Raw genomic sequence first — 22576 nt, 5'->3', positions numbered from 1 at the left:
CCATGTTAATTAACTTTAAGCAGACATTCATGAAAGGCATGTCTCACCAAAGCCAAGCTCCACACCATGCAGCATCCTGGGGTCCCATGCATCCCTATTATTTTCCACCTCCTCCAGCTCCCAGTGACTGGGCTGCACAGCGGTCTTCAAACCTATCGACTACCCAGGCCCAACCTACAAACCCCTTTATTCAGACCCCACGTGTCCTGTATCAAAGTGATAGTGGTGAACCAAGCGACAAGAAGCAGTATTTTTTCAGTTGTAATTTATTTTACTGAACAGCATCCAGCACTTTAATTTGTATGCTGTATTTTAATCTGTAATGCTGATTTTTACTTTTTCATTTTAACTTCTATACAGTTTAGCTTTATCAACTTATATTTTTTATGGCAAAGTCTGTTAGCCAGGAGCTAAAAATGAAAGACAAGTTATGCAGAAAGTGTATGTGTTACAATCAAACAACATGTACTGAAGTGAGATGTAATTACGAACAGAACAAGATCAACACAACTATTGTAAAAATAAACTTTGATCAAATAATGATACATTTATTGTAGATGGTTTCAAAACATAAGAAGCAATGCTGCAATGCAAAGGCTGCAAGTGCCAAAATGATGATACACTTATGCAATACAAGATTTGCAAGTGGCATAAATGATTACACAGTAATAAAAGCAATGTTCATACTTACATAGTTGAAAAATGAGCAGACAATGCATTCTTAATGTTTTCCCCACTCTCACCATCAATGAGACGGTCTGCAGGGTCTGGTCTTGCATCATGAACTTCATCTTCATTGCCAATGTTTTCTTCGTTGTGACTCACAAAAATTGTGACGGACACAGCTGGTGGCGATAATGTCACTGATTAAGGTGACATGACAGTCACATTGTTTTAATAGGCACCTCAATCTTCCTTTCAAGCGTCCAAAAGCCCTTTCCACAGCCATTCTGGCTTGACTCAAGCAGTGATTGAAAGTAGATTGTTTCGGTGTTACCCCTCTGCCCTCCAGGTATGGCTTCATTAGCCATGGTAGCAGTGGATACACGGCATCTTCTAGTATCACAAGAGGTCATCCTTAATGGTTTCTTGCCATCCTAGCAAGGGTGTTCCATTCTGCCCTTGTTTGTAAAGGGACGAATTTGACAATACGCTGGCAACATGAACCCTCCCAGGCCAGCCAATGTTGACAGTTGTCACATACATGCTGCCACCAAGCACGGCACTGTGGTTGGGCCCAGATGTTGCTGTAAAAGATTAGGGAAAAAAAACAAATACCATAATATTCACAAATTATTTGGCCCTATTGAATAATTAAAAAACATGGATCTAAATAAAATGCATCCAAGAAGGCTATGTAAAATAATCATGCAAATGTATTTAGTTATTTATTTAATCTGCAATGAATTAACTATTAAATAACTAAATAACTATTTGCCTCTATGTTGGCACACGGCAGGCCTGCAGCTGTCAGCAAGACTGTCATGATCATGTAATTGTAGTTGATGATTAACTGTCATACAAATAATTGCGATTGATGATTTAATTGTCTGTTTCTGTTCGTGTTATGCCATGCCATTTTCAACACTCTGTTCTATTTAAGTCATTGTAGCAGCATAGTAAGTGTCACAAGATGGCAAGTCACTACATTTTCCACAACATGTTCCTGAAAATGTTTCACAAACAAAATAATGCATTATGTCGACTGAAAAGCTTTTCATTTGAAAGATGCAGAACAGGAAGTGTTGAAATTGCAAGAGTAGCCTTGGCTGCTACAGTGTTGAACTGGAAGCATTTTCTTTATGCTACTGCACGGAAAAATGTAATGTTCTTTAGTGCGTTCGTATAATTGCAATGTGAAACCAAAACTAACTGGATCAAATGTATACAATGTAACTAAAAGCTTGGTTTCAGACTTTCAGGTTAGAACCAGTCTGAAGGTTCCTCTGTCAGTACCAGGACTGCATCACAAGTGCTTTATACCAAGCAACTACTTGCAAATATGGAAGGTGTTTTACAGAACACCATATATAATTCTCAGATTTTTAAGGACTGGGATTTTTTTTTTTAATCATCTGTTTATTTATTGGTTTATTTTGCAGCAGTTTGCTCACCACAGCGGCAGCTCTGTTTACAGAACAGGGGAGAGCATTAAACCTTCTGAATTCTCTTGAAAAAATAATCAACCGCGCTGTGCAATAAAAACAACAAAGGCTAGCTTAATGAGCACAAGGCTTTCACAGCACCATTATCAGCCAGTGAGGAGAGATGAGGGCCCTCGCACAATTACAAGTCCGCACTTATCTTGTCGAAGCAGATTCTGCAGTGGGAAGAGAATCTTGTGTGTGGGTGTGTATGTGTGGGTGGGCGGCGAACTGCATGGCCAAGCCTTAAAAAAAAAAAAAAAAAAAAAAGCTCAATAAACTAACAATCTCTGATGGTCCAGTTTTTTTTATAGAATTCCACAAACTAAGCCAACATTTCAGCTGATTCCTATCTTGCCATATTGGCAAGTCATTAACTCAGACCCGAGCATGATGAATATCAGGCCTTGTTAACCATTATAAAGTGCTGAAATGTCACACATTTATGATGGATTGGGTCATATGACATTATTATGGCTGCAGCATCTGTGTTAAAGGGGAAATCCACACTGAATCACATAGGGTAGAAAACTGCTGCTGCTGGTTTATTCTGTAATTGTGACATATACAATATATGCATACTGAGGGATACAATATAATGTCCCATGATATTTGTATAAGCCTTTCCCATAAAATGCCATTAATAATCTAAAATCTAAACTAAAATCTCAAAAAAGAGCTCTCTTTGGGTTGAAACTTTAAAGCATATTTCAGTTTTGGTCCCACCCCATCTAGTGATTCACTGTGGATTTACAAAGAAGGCTGCCACACACAGACACATTGGTTCTTGTGCCCAACAGAGTCCCATGTTGTTGTCTAAAACCAGTGTGCATCCACTGCCAAAGAAGACTATGAGGGTTTCCCTTCCAACCGAACTGTACAGCAGCCGATTTCACTGATTAACACTTTCAACCAGAGAGGAGAGAACCAATTAGTTGAATCAGCCCTTGTGCAGTTTGTTTGGAAGGGAAAACCGGCGTACTCATCCATGGCGGAGGGCTGAACAGCAGTGATTCACAAGGAACAACGGTGGGGTTGCGGACTCATTATGTCATAGGTGAATCTAACTCATTACTGTCTGCTCTTTATTTTCGCACCGTTCCTGCCATTCTATAATTGAGCAGTACAAATCTAAAAGAAACGCCTAACAAAATCTCATCATCACCGGTTTAATTGAAATATGAGAAGAGAATAAAAACTATTTACCAACCACCCATAACCTTTGTTAAAAAGAAAAATTGCCATCTATAATATGTGTCCCTGTCGTGTCTGCTAGGCTTTGAAACCTGAAGCCTTATTTCATTGAATGTTTTTCACTTTTCTCAAGAAATTATTAAATAGACTTTTTCCTCATGTGCTTGTTTGCATGATAATCAACTTTATCCAAACCTGAGACTTCCTGTTGGAGATGGTTCATGTAAGAGGTTACTGTGGAGAAAAGGAAGACCACACACAGCGTCACTAAAGCATTAGTGCACCTGAAACCAGGCCTGGCCTGTGTCATCCAGCACCAGCACTGTCAGCCCTGTATGTAGTTCCTACCGACAGCTGCTGCAAATGTGCTAATGTGCACCATCTACAGGCAATCACTTAACTTAATCAGCTGTACTTAAATGCAATTAGATTCTACATCTTTGTCATTCCACGCAAGTGCACATCAAAAATAGACAGTACATTCCATTTAATACTTAATTTGAAGTAAGTAAATAAAAGAAAATCAAACAGTTAAGCACTGAATTCAGACAGCTGGAATTACAATTTGAGGTACTACACAAATACGTGTAGTGTTATGAATGTTGAAGCAGCTCAGTATGCCTGTGGAATTACATCCATATTGTACTGTTCTGCAACTTATGGTTTACATCCAAAGCCAGTGTTCAGTGTCAGTGCAGGAAATAATGCCGCAGAACGTAGTGTGTGTAACGTGGTGTGGAGATCGAGATGGGGGGGGGTGAGCATGTACAGTAGCACATAATACTTTCATGTAGGAGACCGGGTCAGTTTGCGTTACAAAGTCCACTTCTTTGCAAATACGGGTGGGCTGTAGTTTGTATGTTCGTGGAGGCTGTGGTTGCTAAAGGTTTAGTAAGGTTCACTTGGGTGTATTTCTTTAGCATGCTTATGGCTTCAGGGTAAAATCTGCACAGCTGTTTTCTAGACAGCAAGGGACTAAACGCTTTGTGGTTTAGGCGGGTTAAATTGCTGTTGTTGCTTTAAGCCCTCCTCCCACACTGCTTCTTGTAAATCTTTGGTATAGGTGGGAATTAGTAAGCATGGCCCACTACGTTACTGCTGCTATCTATTGCAATGAAGTGGAACCAGAAGCCATGAAATACCCACACAAGGCTGTAGCATAACAAAAGTTAGAAACTGAATGTTTCCTCTCTATAATGTATCTGCTCCTATGTGGGGATGGGGATGACTCATTCGGCCTTTATAGGTTCATGTTTTCTTCCCAATGATGATCCTTGATAGTGAAGTTTTTGAGGAACTTGAAGTTGTTGATGTAACCCAGTAGAGAATTGGACTCTATAAGATGTCAGTCAGTCAGAATCAGTGTCATCTTACTCAGACTTTGTTCTTATTGGTTATATCAGGCAATGCAGGCTTCTGATTGGAGAAGGGAAATAAGTCCCACCCCCTCCAGGTAGAAGTTCAACAATACAGAGTAGAGGAAATAACACAAGCAGATGAATGACAAAGGATACAGCAAGCCACCATTGAACCCGATCACCTCCTTACCTCGAGGAGTTGGACTGAGATCACCTTTTGCCCCAAGGGGGAGACCATCCATTCCTTCACTCCCATCACTTGAGTACACCAGTGTGGCGGGACTGTTAAAGCCCCACATCTTATTACTTGATTTGTTTGACAAACCTAAGAGCAATTTGGAACTGAAACTGGATCAACACTACCCTATCTGACTGAAGCTTGCTGAACTGACCACAACAAAGGAACAAAGTTGAACTTAAATGAATGGAACAAATATATCCTGAACTCTGTTACACTTCCCTGACATTTTCTTCCTTTGCAAATAAAATGTGTTAAGTAACCATTTTCGTGGGATTTATGTTATGTGTTCAAACTGTGAAGCACTGTTAAAACAGTTTATTGTTGCACTGAATGCATTACTTACACTATCCACCAGTTAATTAACACTAAAATGTCAGTTAAGAGAGGAAACTTTTTTGTTTTGCTTTCTTTTCTACAGAAGTCTTTAATATAATTTAGGTTGAAAGTACCCTCTGGCTCCAGTTGCTTATTGTGTCTTCTCTATTGTGCCTCTTTCAACCCCTCCTACGGACTTAGATAGTGGTCCTAAATATATCTGAGTACCCTGTGAGTTGGGTTGCACTGACATTCAGCTCTTTTCTCTCAGGAGAGACAGATTGTTGTCTGCACTGCGCCTCATGTTGTCTCAAATCTCCTGCAGGCTGACTCATTACAGTCTGCAAATCGGTGCATCATTTCGGTGTCATCTGCAAACCTTCAGCTGCCACAAGTATCACAGGAATATGGTAATTTTGCTTCACAAAAGGAAAAATCTGACCAGCGACAATAATGACAGAGGATAGAGAATATATAATATGCAGGACAATGGGGGGAAAGCCAGCGCTCTAATAGAGAGATCGAGGCCTCAAGCCAACAAATCACTCATCTACAGTGGCCTCTTACAATGTGTGATTTAGTAATTGACATTCCCCCTCTCATGTTGATCCTGGCTTCTGACTAGCAGTTCACTCAGCAGTATTCACACCATCCAATTCCTAAAAGATGCATTTAATCAGAATCACTTTGGCGCCGTCTGAAAGGCTCTGACGATCAAATGGGGATGCGAATAAGCTTGTCAAATTTGTGAACATAGGCATTTGTTGATATGGTGGGGTTTTTTTTGTCTTTTGTCCCTTGCCATATTTTTTTCTTGAAGCTCCCTATGTCTTAAAGATGTATAGTTGCACCCAGCAGCCTAGTCTTTATCTAATCTTTTGTAACCATGACTGACAGTTTTGTTCCATGCCTGCCAAAGAGAAATAGTTTGAAAGAGTCACAATTTTCTCTGCATTTGAGAGTTTCTCTAATGCACAGCTCCATAGCCAATTAATTGGGATGGATAGAAAGATTCTTTTTCTGCAACATCACAACCAAAAGATCTTTTAGATGTTCAGCAGTTCCGGAGACGAAACGATGATTCTGCACAGTCAATCATTGATCATCATGGAGCAACTGCAGACTGTCTTAAAAGATTACAGTGCAGTCTTATGATTTATAGCTATACTTTTCTTTTTGTTGCTTCAAGCCATCCAGCTTGTTTTCACAACAGATATTATATTGATCCGTCCCAGAAGAGAAAGATGAAAAATAAACTTTCTTGTTGTAGAGATGGCATCTACAGTACGTCTTCACTGATAAAGCTCCAAGACTTTGGAATAGATGCAACACAACGCTTGTTTATTGTCAAGCAGAAATGTTTGGGAGGACATCAACGCTCCTTGCTTGGCGCTCGCAGACTGACACTTTTAATACTACTGCCAGAGAGGAAATATGGTAGGTGACCTAACACGGAGGCTTAGTACTGATGGTCACAATGAGAAGGCTCAGTGTCAAAGCCATTATACAAGCCTCTGAGAAAATACACACACAAATCAACCTCTGCCAGCATGCCAAGATTCTTGACTCCACAGACAGCCTTCGGGGAGATTTCCCTTTTCATCAGCTTTTCTCTTCTTCTTCCAACCAGAACCAGTTAAAAGATCAGGATTTGATATGCTGTCACTCATCTCCTGCCTGATTTGGATGACAGGCGGCTTCATGAGCTGCTGTGGAGTTGATGCAAACCGAGTAGGGAGGAAATTTCGAGGCTTCGGAAGATTCCCCACTGAGCAGAAAGGCAATCATTAGGAATTAGAAAGGGGAGGGGGAAGAGGGAAAATAGTTCAGGGGAAAGGGGAATAAATTTAATAGGGAGTCAATAGGTATTGATTTTTATGTAAATTTCTACACAGCAGAGGAGCGCCTGTTCGGTCATGGGCTATCAGGATCCAAAATAAGGCTAAAACAGACAAGGGGATATTACCCACTATTCACTGTGTCTGCTATTTTTCACTATTCTGCATCTTCCTCTGCCCGGCTACCTCTCCAGTCACTGACCGTTTCTCATTCTTCCTTTCTCTGTCTCATTCTCTTTCTCTCTCATTCTCTCCCTCCCTTCTCCATCCGCTTTGTATTACTGCCAAGCAGTCAAATGGATGTTGGCATATTTTAGAGCCCTGTTGTCCAACTCTCTCTCATGCGCAGGCCAAGTTTGTGGCTCAGCAGAGTGCAACTTGGCAGCTGACGAGACAAGCACACTAAAGCAATTAGCGCGGCCACCAACAGTCGCTTGGAGAACCGAGCGTCCGTTCCGTTCACGAGTCAAATATAGAGTATTATTTATATCCAAAGGTCAGCACCCTCTCTGTCAGAGGATTTCAGATCTGTTAATGTGGGACGTTTACACTGCAGGCACACAAAACAAAAGAAGTCGAAGCAGAGTGATGTTAAAAGGGCAGGACTGTGACAGTGCCACCTCCCCCTGCAAATGCACACATACACAGCTGAGGTTGAAGCTGGGCGATGTTAAGAGATCAGGATTTTAACAACCTCCATCTCACACACAAGCAGACATACAGCGCACGGGAACGCACACCCGAGCAAAGAGATCAGTCAAAGCAGCGCGCTGTTAAAGGCGGCAGAGTATGACAACCTCAGAGGGGCTGACCGCCCTTGCTGTCAGTAAAGATGACCCTCATCTCACAGTCTTTGTTCCGAACAAGAGAAGAGGCAAAGCGGACAAAAATGACAGCAAAGCCTAAGAATAGTATGTGCTGCTGGGATACCTGAAAGTAGCTGGACTGTTGTGACATGCCTGGCATGAATGTACTATAAGGGTTTCTGTGCAGGTCAGCAGTGCATCGGTCCATAGATTGTCATTTCTGAGTCTGAGATTACGGGAGTTATGTGAGAATTAGCAACTAAGGTGTCAAAATTGATAGTTGAAGCAAAATTTTCTTTTCCATTGTGTCCATGATGTAAAATTCAGTGTTTTTTCTTGACTTTCCATATGTAAAATGGTATCCCTTACTGGTTTCATAGTATTTTTCATCCCAAAGAGTAAGAACTTAGAGCTTACTATGAGGAAGGACCACTAAAAACACACAATTTAATACATGATGTAAAATTCCCAAATCGTCAGAACCTCTGCAGATAATTTATCATATTCCCTGACTTTGACATTTTCAAACATACCCCTGAACATTTCCTTGATATTCCAGCAGCCAATTCAGGCCAATACAGCTTTTGCTTTCTTTTATTATTTAGGTACTGTTCAATAAATAACAAGCCTGATTTGTAGATTTTCTATGTTGAAAAATGAACGCCGCTGACACACCGAGACAGCATGTAGCCATTGAGTGTTGACATATCTCATCGCTAACTGATCTAAATTTGATTCTTCATGCCCACAGCGGCAAAAAAGGTGTGAACTTGACACCTGTGCACATCCCCAAGTGTCAGTGAATAAGGCATTAAGTATGGTTTATAGCTGGTTTGTGGCCCCTTGAGAACATCCATAAATGAGAGGGCCTTTTTTTTTTAGTTCAGGTCTAAGTGATTATTGTTTCATTAAGGATGTCACCTGAGGGATTTGCTACATTTATAGTAGTAAATGTAATTACAAACACTTCTGTGTAAGTGTTTCTTATTAAAACGTGACCCAAGCATTTTATTCAGCTTCATCAAACATTTTAGGGGTTACACATCACTGACAAAATAATGTTAGATTAAGATTGTAAGTCTCTGCATCTCCAACTGGAGCATCAATCGCTAATACAACTTGTGATTTATGATGACCACTCTTTTCTAGTGTGCAGGGGCCTGGGGCGGACGATGTCAGTCAATACCTGCAATATTGCCTCATTTGCAGCAGCTGTCAAAGTGACTTACACCCATGCACACGCATACATACACATACACACACACAAACACACCTCCCCCACTGTCAAAGTAAATTGGGTGCATGTTCTCTAAACCCTATTTATGGGTCTCCCATTGTTTTTCTTGATGCAGTGTCTGACATGTGGAAGAAAGGGCAAAATTCATCCACCCATCATCCGGGGAGAGAGGGAGAGAAAAAAAAATGTATGTATTTGAAACTGAGAGAGAGACAGAGATGGACGGACGGGACAAAGAAGACGGAAAGATTGAAACAGACTGGCAGGCATGAGAAAGAGATGGATGGTTCGAGAGACAGAGAGGAAGAGAGTGAGACAAACAAACAGACAGACAGAGGTATAGACTTCAAGCTATGAACTCAGCCACCACTCCCCCCCCCCCACCCTTCCCACCTCAGCTTCCTGTCACTCACAGCTGATGACAACCCCCAACCTGTCTCTGCCTCTGTCACCTCAATCACACAAGGACCTGATACTGTCATCACACTCTGGGTGCCATATCAAACTAGTACACTGCTATGTGTGTGTATATGTTTGTGTGTACCTGATTGGGTATGTGACCCCTTGCTGGGGAAAGAATGTGAATGTGTGTGCGCACAAGTGGCTGTTTGTGTGTCTGCAATTTGACAAGCAAGCCTCCTTGAGAAAAGTCTGTCTGACTGTCGGTCTATCTGAAGAAAGCCTATGGATTAGGCCAGGCCAACAAATACACCTGCCGTAAATCTCCGTTGCTTACACCGGGACGGCAAATGCTTCGATCTCAGGGTGGCATTGAATACAGATCAAAATCTGTGATGTCGGATTCCAACTCTTTGCACGAACTCTCAACTCTCCAGATGATGTAAAAGTCCAGGAAACATGGTTGGATGATTGATACGGATCCATCGGTGAGAGGTTTTAAATGGATTGTGGGGTTTTTGATACATGCAGTATGTGATACATGTACAGATCAGTGCATCTTCTCTTAACATCAATAATAATTGATGTTAAGAGAAGATTAGATTACAGCTCCATGTCAACGGTATTCAAAAACCTGTGTATTTTCAGCCTAACAAATAAAATTGTGGGGGAAACGCTAGGCCTACTTGTAACATTTTTATCTTTAAAATGGTTAACCTTGCATTAAATCATATTTTTGATGTCCCAATTTCTCATTTCACATCAAGCATGTAATGACAAAGTGATGCCTTTAGTGCCGAACCTACTGAGAAACAACATCCAACTTTGAGCTGTTTTCTCAGGCTGCTTTCAGACTGTATGTTTAAGTCTCACTGCTTTCATCAACTAGCTAACAAGTGCAGAAAGGACAAGTGTGCACTGCCTGCCAAAAGGGAAAAAAAGAAAGAAAGAAAAGACAAACAAGATATTTTTTTTTCTGAAGAGTCTATAGATCAAACCAAAGCTAAAAGATAAATTATTGGACACATTTATCAGATGGCCAAAAAAGAGAACTCCAATGGGATGTTCATGCTATAGGCAACTGTTTACCATCATGTTAGCCATATCTAGTATTATACATAATAGATTTTAAGTGGTGACACACAACTTGCTGTCAGCTTTAATGCAGCAAGGACAGACATGGTTATAGGCACAAAGCACCTGCACAGTTAAACAGAATTCCATGAAGGAAATGAATGAATGGCCCCCTCCTTGATCTCTACTTCTATATGTACTGAAACGTTTATGCATATACTTATCCAATCTGGAGTCATGAGTTCAGTCAGGTCTGGGGGCTGAGCCAATAAAAAAGGCAGCCGCGTTACAGTCACCAGTCGTCAGCAATTAGTGGACCAATAGGGTAGCATCTTAGATGCTTATGGAATGAGAGTCACTATGTGCAATTTCATTTTTTCATAGTCATCTTCTAACAGGGCTCTACTGGCTTAGGGGGGTAAACTTGATGATTGTACACCTGCCGTGGCACTGACATGATGACACTCCAATCATGATGTAATAGGTCAACATTCTCCCACAGGTGTTGTAGGTGCAACTTGATGCCGCACTCTGTGTAAAGCCTAATCGACTCTCTGCACCCATCAAACATCTCATTTCTGCCCCGCCTATCACCGGGGTCCTCTGTCAACGAACACATACAGGTCTTAACAGTGCACTTACACTGGAGGACTCTCACACAGTCAGTATGTCATTCAAAGCATCAACCAAGGGTAAAAGCACAATCACCCAACAGTTTAGGTAGAAATAAAACACCAAGCCTCACCTGAGTACCAAGGGCTAATGCACACAGTACTCTGTGCTCCAAAGCAATGGCCATTTCACCTCATCTAAGGGATGTGTTTCAGGTATAACCTTCAGTGGACCACCACCAAAAATAAGATAAATGAGCCTCACATAAAGCCAAACTAAGGCACAAAACGTATACTCAAGTACGCACATACCTCAAGCTTTACGAGATCGATTTCACGCATTGTGTCCAGGAGTCCGTCACCTGAATGCAATACAAGAGTGAACTGCTGTCTGAACATTGCAGCCAGGGTCAATATAGCATGAAAAAACAAGAGAAAGTCGACCACTTGAGTTTGGGCTCACTTCCGCTCAAAATAACCATGATGACCAGTTTGACGAAACTCTAGCTCAGTGGTTCCCAACCTTTTTTTCCTTAGGGGAGCCCTATTTTACCATTGAGTCATAACTTTTTCTTTTTGATACATTGAGTGTTGTCTTTTCCCTGATGCTTAGCCATTGTTCCATGCACCCTTTGGTTGTTTTAACTTTGTACTTTTGTAAAGCAGGATAAGCCTATTTAGCCGGCTGAACTTATTGAAGGCCTTGGCTGAGTTTACTAAACTTCCAGATGTCAGTGTTAGAGACACATGAGAACTCGTGTTAGTGACCAATCAAATCTTGTTGAAGGAAAACAACCTGTGTGATGGCTGTAACCCAATTAATCAAACTTTTAGAGAAACCATTGCTGCAGCCATAACCAAAATGAGTGGTTAGTTGTTTTTAGTGTGGTGTTCATTACTGCCTCTGCTCCTTTCAGTTGTTTTCACTGCTTCTCGCTTGGCTTCTGTTTGGACTGCCCCTCTGCACCTACCTAAGGCGATGTTCTTGCCCTATTGAAATCTATGCACATATTCAGAGAAATGTCCTTTCCTGCCTGTGCAGGGTGTCCCATTTTTTAAAATATAAGTTATGGATTTATTCATTAACTTTCATTATGTCCACTCGGAGTACACAAGAGGAGACAAGGAGGATAGGAGGAGCGTGTGTGTGTGTGTGTGTGTGTGTGTGTATGCTCGCGTACGGACAATGATGTGGAGGATTATGGCTAACCTTTAGTTTTGGCCATTTTAAGATGATTAATTTGCCACTGTGTTTTTAGCTGGAGGGCAGATGCAAGCAGAGAAAACTTATAATTGCCTCAGTGCTGCATACCCTTCTCAATGTCAAGCCTGATAGAGAGCCTTATTCAATAATGCCTAATCTAGTACACTGTAAAGAAAAACCTATAGAATCTACTCAATTAATGTGAAGCAACAATTTGCATTCAGTTTGTTTTGGTAGATTTCACCTAATGTTTTGAGTGAAGAGTATCTAAAGTTAACAGCTGTGACACACTAAAAGACATTAGGTAAAGTCTTACCTAACCTTTCTCAATACATTACACAACTAATTACTTAAGTGTAATTAGTTCTTAACTCTTGACTGTTAGTAGGCAATTGTTCATCTACTTAATTATTATTAATTAATCAATATGACTAATTAACCATTACTTATTCAAGGATGGTTAGCTGTACTTGAAAAATTATTGTCAGACACAGGAGACAATATTGATCATGTCAGTTTCTTTTTAATCAACCAAATGTTTAAAAAGTAAAGAAAGGAGGTCGTTCTCCAAACACAAACACTGTCTTATGGTCATGCTATTAAAGGCTAATTTGTGGTAGGTCGCTCAACACTTTATGCTTTATGCTTCAGCAAAAGGTTTCAGTCATCTCCATGGTAACCAGACGCTATCCTCTAACTGGCTTGTTTAGTTACATTATATCATCCCGACCGGGACTAATTAAAGTGAATACAAGGAACTTTTAACTGGTTATGAAACAGTCTTATGATGTCTCTGATGCTTCTATATGACCTACATAAGCAAATGAGCCCATCAGTGAGAATATTGGCTGTTTCTATATAGTTATTCTAAATGCCTGCCACCGGGTCAGATTCCCTGCAAAATGAGACGAAATGATTTACAGCACACAGACTGGAAGACGAATTAAAAGCAAAACCCGAATGTTTGACCCCAGCATCCCTTTGTAATGTAGTAAAATTGCTGCTGCAGTAAAATTGTCATGTTGGCACAGACCACTCCCTTCAGGATAGAAATGTGTCATCATAGAATGAAGACATAGTAGAGACAACCTGACTCTGGGAGTGAACCATTCAGATTATCATGATTAATGTGTCCCCCATCTCTATCTTTCATGCACTTCTTGCATATAATGTAGGTCAAACCAATAAACCATCAATATCAAACATTAACTTGTCAGTGTTCCCCATCAAAGATTAATATTAATCAATATACAAGTAAACAGAAAATTGGAAATAAATGTCAACAACCCATGCAATATGTTTTCCTTGACTGAAATGTAGGTATTCTGAACTGTTCATTGCAGTTACACCGTTCTTCTTTACTAGCATGTTGGTAATTTAAAGTTCTGTCGATTTGTGTCTTTTTAAAAAGGTGGACTGTGCCATACTCCATTGAATTCTGCAAATTAGTTTTTGCACTTTTGTGAAAAAAGTAAAACAAAAATATACCTCATCTACAGTATACAGGAGAGGATGCACCCTGGTACCAGCAGTTCCTCCTTTGGCATGCATCAGCTGCAGAAGATGTTGTGTGTGCCCATCACGCTTCAGCATGAACATCTCCTCCAGGGAAATTGTTATACGTCGCAAATCCTCTTTGATCTAGTAAATGAGTAAAGGGACAACATAAGAATACAATAACTTTCTCAATGATACTCACCAATTCTAAAAGGCCTGAAAAAGTTTTAGTTGTTTAGGGTAAGTTCATGTGAAATATTATAGATCTATCACTGTTACTATCTACATAAGATAAACATACCTACCTAAACCTAAACCTAAACCCTGCTGTCATATGAATGCATTTGGTAGCTAGCTTTACATTGCTTTGTCTAACCAATGACAATATAGGATACTGAGTGACATAATCTGTAGTTGAGTTGGAGGGGGGCAGAAAAGTGCCAAAAGGACCTTGGGAACGGGAAAATTGTCGCCATGGGAAAGACTTCAACAAAGTATCACATCTCAAATGCAGTTATTTTTCTGCATGACAGTAGACATAAAAAAATTAACCCAATATATATATTATATATTTAACATTAGCTTTTAAAAAGGTGTGTTAGTTGGAGGCTGGTCCATAGAGGCAGAGGAGGTTGCTCGTCCTCTATTTTTTGAGAGGCAGGAGGGAGATCAAAATATAAAAAAGGAATATTTGATTGAAATAAACCATTACCAAATTTCAGTATTATTTATAAATTATTGTTTCTCTCTTCTTTGGAAAAAATCCATTATTGAAATTCTGGTTAAAATGCTTCAACAGCAACACCTGCAGGGCAGGAGGAGAAAGAGCAGTCTGTGTGAAGTGGTGGTGGGGGGCAGTGGGGAGAGTGGGGTGGAGTGGGGGGCAGAGGAGGACGGGTGCCTGCTGTCCTCCGCAAGGCGGGATCTCTTACATCAATTTAATGTACTTCATTTTTTTCATGCTAATCTATGATTGGCCAAGACAAGTAAAATGATGCTCCAAGGGAGGACGTCCTCTCTAACCAATCAACAACCAGAATGCAATATTGACATCACGTTGGCCCAATGACAGTTTCCAGATTTCATCTTCAATTCTCTCCACTGTAAGGCAGAGTAGCAGCAGTAGATAACGAGCAGTAGATAGCTGCTTGCGTTAGCCAACGCAACAGTTAGCTTCTTGTAGCAGCCTGAAGGACTCTTTATACATCCATGGAAGGACTGTTAAGGACTGTTGTTAAGCTAACAGGAGAATATATTTGGACTGTGCAGCGCAGCAGTGACAGGACGCCACCAGGGAGGCTGGAGAGAGAAGCAACTGAAGAAACAACCAGGAGAGTTAGCTTGTTTGTCATTGTTGCTAATGATATCAGACTGGTTAACCAGCAGCCACAAAGTTCTGTTAACTAAGAAACAAGACGACCAACAGCTACAAATGGACGTTATGACATGGATACTTCAACTCCATGATAGAAAGAAGAAGACGTCAGATAACGTGAGTCAGATACAGCTTCTCTCTCTCTGTCTCTTTGGTTGCTAATTTCATCTCTGATGGTTAAATGTCTCTGTGGCTGTTGTGTGAATTTATCTCCTTAACAAGAATGCAGCAGAGATAATATAATGTGTTGTGGGTAGTTTGCTTGTTGAAGTTACAGTGAGCTGTCTGGACTCACTCATTCATTTGGAATTGATCCAGTTTTTAATTGAGTGGTTGTTCAGTCACCTGTTGATGTTGTGTGATTAGTGAATGAGTGTGCAGGAGGTCTGGCTGCTTGTTGTGACAATTTCTTCAGTTGGTTTTTAAGCTGAGTTGTCTATTGAATAATAAGCTGAAAGTAACTAGAATAACAAGTGTTAACATGTCAGCTTTGTAGACTATATTTTGTATGTGGTGCATATAGATAAGAGTGTGTAAGTCATGTATTTGATACATGCATTAATACTTTCTGATGCAAACCTAATCTTTTAGATCTGTGAATGTTTTTAGTGTTCAGTCTTTCTAGTATTCAGCACTGATCTGAACCTGTATGACATTATAAGCTTTGTGGTACTTTATATATTTCTGTATACTAAGAAAATACATAGGAAACACATGTAAATCATGTGATATGTTGTCTGTTTTTGATGCGAACATAAATCTGTTGTCACAATAGAACAATACTATAAATTTGAATTTCACTTTGTTGGTAAAATGACACATTCTGAGCCACTGCACGGCTAAAATGAGCACTTCTTTGTTTAGAAACAATATGTATATGCTAAATGTCTTTAAAGAAGCAGCCTTTTCACCACTCATACACCATACATAGTATGGTGCTGTTTGTTGTAAGATTCCATGTCGATTTTCCTCCTGTCCTCCCCAATTTTTTGAGTCACCAGCTGCCACTGATATATATATATATATATATATATATATGAGCCAGAAAAGCAAAAGAAGACAGAGTAGACGGAGGGAAAGGCAACAGAAGAGAAAGGAGACAAGAAGCAAAAGGAAGACGTAGAAAGGAGACAAGAACAGTGACGATCACAGGAAGAGAAAGTACGAAAGTTAGACAAGATGTGTGTGTGTGTGTGTGTGTGTGTGAGAGAGAGAGAGAGAGAGAGAGAGAGAGGTTTTTTTGTTTTGTTTTGTTTTGTTTTTTTCTTTTTACAGGAGCATCAAGATGTTGAAGTAAAAAATGACTGAAGAAAGAAATATATAAATTTACTGATGCCAAACGTCAAATAAGGAAGAGGGAGAGGAAGACGAGGAAGTGGACCCTGGAGGCCATGAAACAGGCCACGGGAGCAGGTGGAAGCAGCCAGGCTCACTTTCAGGCAGGCTGCCAAACAGTTTGGGGTACCAAAGTTCAGCCTGACTTACTGAGAGAGTGGAAGTGTGGCTTTTGGCTGTGTCCATGGTCAGAGGCCACTTCTCGCCCCTGAAGATGAAAATTTTTGGTGCAGTGCTGTTTGTATTCTGCCAGTGATGGGTTTCCACTGATAAAGCCTCAGGTCCTGGCTGCACGCAGACAAACACAAGGCTGCTCTTGGCCAGATGTGGTGGATAAACTTACGTGAACAGATCATTGCCTCACTGCCCAGACCCCAGACATCACCAACCGTGGGAGGGCATCCTGTGCCAAGACCGGGCTCATCAATGAGCACTTCTGGCTCCTCACTGCCACCCTGGAGGAGTATGGGTTGAAAGGAGAAGCCCTGTCTACAACTGCAACGAGACAGGGCTTCAGGCGGAGGACGGTGCTGTGAGATGGGAGGCCTTGCTGTCTCTTCTGGCCAGAAGAGACAGAAAGCAGCAACAGGCCGAAAACACAAGCCCGCCAGCCACTCACCCTGCCTGGGGGCTTCCGTCCCAGCTGCAGAAGAAGACTGCGACTAGACAGGGTTTCGGCTGGACTCTGTGAGAAAAGGTCATCGTGCTCCTGGGGACCAGGCATGTATACAGGCATGCCGAGGGAACCAGTGACCACATCACTGTCCTGGTCTGCTTCAGTGCATGTGGGGAGGATGATCATCTATAAGGGGGGATATCCAAGGGTCCCCGATGCCCTCTGTGGGAAGTCACTGGCGGGGAACCAGGATGGTGAGCTGCTAAGGAAGTGGTTTGTCAGGCACCTCCTGAAGTTCGCCGCCCAGGAGCATCCGCTGCTGCTCGTCATCAACAGACACCAGTCCAACCTTGCTTGAACACAGCCGAAAAAAACACCAATCGAATTTTTCAGCAATAACTTGTGACTATATATGGTATCTTTGTATCTATTGTAAGACACGTGGCAGTGCTTCTGCTGAGCCAGATGAGTCACATTTGCTTTTACAGAGCTGGTAGTGAACAGTCTGGAGATGGGCATCAGTCAGTCTGGATCTGTGTTTTGACTTATTGAAGTTCATAGCAGAGATCAGTTTTTTAAAGGAGAAAGAGATTGCAAACATCAGGAAAGTGGTTGTCGTCAGTGGCATTGCACTTTAAGGGAGATCTGCATTAGCTTCAGCCTCAAGCCGTTGTACTTGCCTATCAGTCAAGCTTCAAAATTGCTGGATCCTACACTTCCCATAATGCAACTTGATAGAGTCTTTCAGTAGACACAGTTTTCAAACCAGTTTATAATACAAGCTCTCTTTTCAAAATGTGTACTCTCCAAGCCCAAACTGAGATATTTATGATGACATCACCACAACATCACAGCCACAGAGGACAATATATAGCTATTGCCATAGTATTAGTACTTCCAATGACAAGCAACCTGACTTTGATTGTTAAAATTGGTGTTCCCCTTTTTTCAACACAAGTGAGAAAGTTTGACAATATTTTATTAATACTGTTTCACTTGCTTCAGAATATAAATAAGGAAGGATAAAGTTTTCTAACAAGCATGTCGACCTACAAAGTTGTCATGGCTGCAACTTAGTAAAACTTTAATCAGTAGCAGTGACAGTGTAAAAGCAGTCTGCTGTATGCGCTTGTTTCTTCTGCACTCTTTGTTCACAACAGACACTTTAATTGCCAGTATATTCCAATTAAGAAAAATACATTGTAATGCATGATATCATAAGTCTTATTAATATGTGGATCTGCTTCAGCTAGTGTGACATCTCCACAACATTGGCAATTAAAAACAGCAACAATATAAATAATACCAGTACAGCACACATTGTATCCATCCTTACCCATGCTATTTTATCCTCGTCTTGTTGCACTCCTCTTGTGCAATCCTTGTCCTCATTTGCATTTTAATTCCTGTGCTTGTGCAGCTCGGCGTGGCTAATCCTGTGCTAACCTAAATGAGGCCTGTGTTCTCAACTAAAGAGTGTGTGTTCCTGTCTCGGCCTTGCCGCTTCACTCCTGAAAACCCTTTTTTCGTTCCTGTCAGAGACGCACACGTATTTCCCACACACGTGAATACACTCGCACACGCAGTCGGGCACGTAAGCTCGAACACACAGACAGACAGGCAGACACACATATTTATCAAAAAAAAAAGCTGGAAATCTTTATTTCCCTCTCAAATACACCATATAACCCTGTTTCTTTTTTTTTCCTGCAGCATCATATCTTGGTGAAGAAGACAAGATAGCCAATTAAATCAATCCTCGCTCCTTGTGTATGTGCTATGCAAATACTCCTCTGCTGCTAAAGGGAAGGAAAGGGATGACAAATTCTGGCTCTCATCTCTCTCTCCTCTACCTACAGTAAAAAGGTGCTTAGATGGAAAGAGGATTACAGCTTTGCTACCCACCTGAGACGCCTGTTGGGTGCTTTTTTTGTGTTTGTGCGTGAAAAGCCCTTTTACTAAACTGCTGACGAGCCATGGCGAAATGCCGAGACAGAGTGAGAGAGATGCAAATTGTGCTGTTGGTGAGTGCATCCTGATTGTATTTAGATAATGCTTAACACAGCAGCTGTTCATTTAGGTGTGAACGTGCGTGCGATATAGTGTGCGTACGGACGCGTGCATGCGGGCAGGCAGGAGTCGGTGTGTGTGTGTGTGTGCACCCAGGTGTAAAAGCATCTTCTTGTGTGAGGTTTGTGTTTGTTCACATATGGGTGGTGTATTTGTCACCAACCTCTGCTGCTTTAAAAGCTCTCTGCTACCATTTTTCTATCCCCACGTCCCAGGCTATGCATTTTTAGCAACCCCCCCCCACCCCCCATTCATATTTAGTCATCTTTTAAGAACGTCTTACACACTGTATGTGACTATCTTTTCCCAGCCGTTAGCTGACTCTGACCTAATAAAGACTTATAGGGGTGCTCCAATGATTTTACATGTCAAAGCCAATTTACTAGTCACTTGGTGCAGCACACAAGCTGTAAAAACAGCTGTATAATGCCTTCTTTGATTCTGGAGGAGCTTTTTAAAGTCTGAGAAAGTCCTTAGAAATGTCATATTTTTAACAGAAATCTTGTGTCACAAACCAGCGACATGGAATTTGAAAGATGCAGGCTTTTACCGGGCGAGAAGGGTCTAAAGAAAGATGCTTTTGAGTAGGGTTTTTTTTTTCTTCTAGTTTACAAGTCCCTGAATGGTTGAGCACCACCATACTTACCCGACTGTCCCTCTCTCTATACACCCAGGCGCTGTCTTAGGTCAATGAACACTACAGCACTAGATGTACCAACAGTCAAGACAACAGAAGTACAGGCAGCCTTCTTTTATTATAGAGCAGAACAGCTTGCCCATAAATATCCAGCATGCAACTTCAGTGAGTTCCTTTTTTTGTTGAATCTCAGTGAAATATATATATATGCATTTTTTAAAATCTATATAAAGTACCTTGAGATGCATTTCATATATGAAAGGTACTATACAAATAAAGTTTATCATTAGTATTATGGGAAGTGTAGGATCCAGGGTGTCCATACCAGAGACTAAAAGTGAGTCTATTTTGACTTTTTTTGTTGTTGTTGTTGTTTTTTTCTGTTAATCTGCCTCTCCATAGTACCTCTCTTAGAGAGAATACACATTTTAAATGCTTGGTTCATATATACTTGGAAATGAACCATGCTGGAAACAAAACATGGAAACCAGTATCTTTTGGGGCTTTATCTTATGAGTCCCCTCGAACACATTGATGCATTTTCTTCCTTATACAACATTTGCTAAGCCGATTTTAAAATCACGCATTGTTTAGATCCATCCATCGTGCGTGTGCATTTGTGTCCCCATGACAATGCACTATAGAAACAAAACAGGCACCACTGGTAAACACATTCCTCCATATCGCTTCTAGTGGTCCAAAACTCCACAGGGTACCTTGAATGCCCCATAGTGTGAATCTAAAGCCTGGATTTCACGCTTGTCTGTGAAGTCATCTATTGAGAAAAACAAAAAAACAAACAAACAAAAAACTAAACTATGTTTTTCTTGAACAAAGAAGCACATATTTGTCAAATAGCAAAACAGACCAAGGCCATGATGAATTATCACATATATACAGAAACATAGTGTTCTTTATATGAGTTTCATGCTGAAAATATGTCATTATCCAAACACTGGAGATAAATGGATAATTATGACACCAGTTCTGAAACAAGAATAGTTTTTTTGAACATATTTAATTTTATGGTTTAATGTCAGTCATGATAAATCAGACATGGCACAGGTTGAAAGTAAAGTTATTTAATTTTCAGTGCCAGGTGGTAAAATAAATTAAAGCAAGACAAAAATAATAGTTCTGTAAATTAAATTTTCATTTCATTAAAGATCTTTGATTTATTTTTATTTTTTTTGCCTGGCAAAGTAGCTGCACGTTAGCACACTGACAGGGAGAAGATGACAAATCCACCATTGATTTAATGGACTAATATTTTGACTGCAGTTACAGCACACACACTCACACATACACACACACGAGTCAGTGAGCAATGCAGTGTCACTGCCTATTGCTAGACTTAAAGCTTGTCTGAGTTAAATGTGGACTAATTCTACTTTTAAAAGAAGTCATTGTGGTTTGTTAAATGCATTCATGTTTAATCCAGACATCCAGCCATGCATGAGGATTTGCAGTAAAGGGGAAGTGAGGATCAAAACACACTTTTTCAGCTGTTTCTCTTTATAGATACAGCTCAGTTGGAGTCCCAGCACCCTTCACTTATCATCATTAACATGGCTTATAGGAGAGACCAGGGCAATGCCTCATTTGCCAGCCCCTCTGTAACCCTATTTAGCTCCCCACCCACTGGCACACATGCCCTCATCCACTCACTCTCATTTCTCTCGGTGTCCGTATTTGACACACGCGCCCGATTTCGTTATTTCACTTTCACGCCCGCCTGGCACGGGCACAGGTTGAGCATCGAACAGGACCCGCGGTGGTAGGCGTCAGCGACTGTGCCGCTGCTGCCCGTTTAGCATTCAGCTCAGCTTCCACTCTCAGGACAGCGGGCTCTGCAGGGACATCACAGTGTTCAAGGCTTTTAAGATTCTATAGACGACTCTGTACCGAGAGAGAGAGAGAGAGAGAGGGAGGTGGGAGGAAATACAGCGATGGAGAACAATAGTAAAAGGAGATAGAAGGTTAAAAGAGGAACCGCGGATGATTTTGAGGACAAGAAAAAGTGGAGGGGGAGAGCGTGAGGGGAGTTGGGGGGGATAGGAGGACAAGAGACAGAGATGGCAGGCCCCTTTTTTTTTTTTTTTTTTTTTTGTTTGTGTTAAACACCACAAAGCAAAGCCTTGTGCTCCCGTGTCGATACTCAAGTCGTCTCCCAATTGCAATTACAATGCACAGTAGATTTTAGAGTGTAGGGAAACAGTAGTGGAGTGTGTTGTGAATGCATGGGTGAACACGGAGAATGTGTTTTTCATCTTTATCCTGCCGCTGACATGTCGGGTTTTGATGCTGCTTAAGTGTCTGGAAAGGCAAATTGCATGGCGGGGTATACAAGACCTTACTCAAACACATTTTCATCCAAGTCTGATACTCTAATATTCTGTGCACTCAACTTCCCACGCAGATGCATGCGGGGGCGGCGGAGCGGCGGCAGGTGAGCCGTATTCCTGTGGTTGTAAATCAAAACTTTGCAATTTCAGATCATTATTGAGCTACATCTTATCAATCAATAGCTTTTAGACCTAATGGGCATGCAGAGAGAGTGGGGAGCTGGTAATTACTGTCCTTGAATGGCTTGTGTATACATCACTGTTTTGCCTCTAAGGTGAC

At 41.1% G+C, this 22576-nt stretch overlaps 1 long non-coding RNA gene across 4 annotated transcripts in view; it reads left to right on the top strand.

Annotated features, from left to right (window-relative positions):
• LOC121891912 overlaps positions 1 to 22576 on the top strand; it is a 211536-nt gene that overhangs the window by 78281 nt on the left and 110679 nt on the right. The window contains exon 5 of one of the 4 annotated variants that reach the window (XR_006094229.1): positions 9249 to 9488. The exons of the other annotated variants lie outside the window; for them this stretch is intronic. This is a non-coding gene — a long non-coding RNA (uncharacterized LOC121891912). Of the gene's footprint in view, positions 1 to 9248; positions 9489 to 22576 lie in introns of those variants that run through there. 4 annotated transcript variants of the gene reach the window in all.

The sequence above is a fragment of the Thunnus maccoyii genome, chromosome 24, assembly GCF_910596095.1.
Source record: "Thunnus maccoyii chromosome 24, fThuMac1.1, whole genome shotgun sequence".
NCBI classification, from domain to species: Eukaryota; Metazoa; Chordata; class Actinopteri; order Scombriformes; family Scombridae; genus Thunnus; species Thunnus maccoyii.
This window is presented reverse-complemented; position numbering and strand designations above follow the sequence as displayed.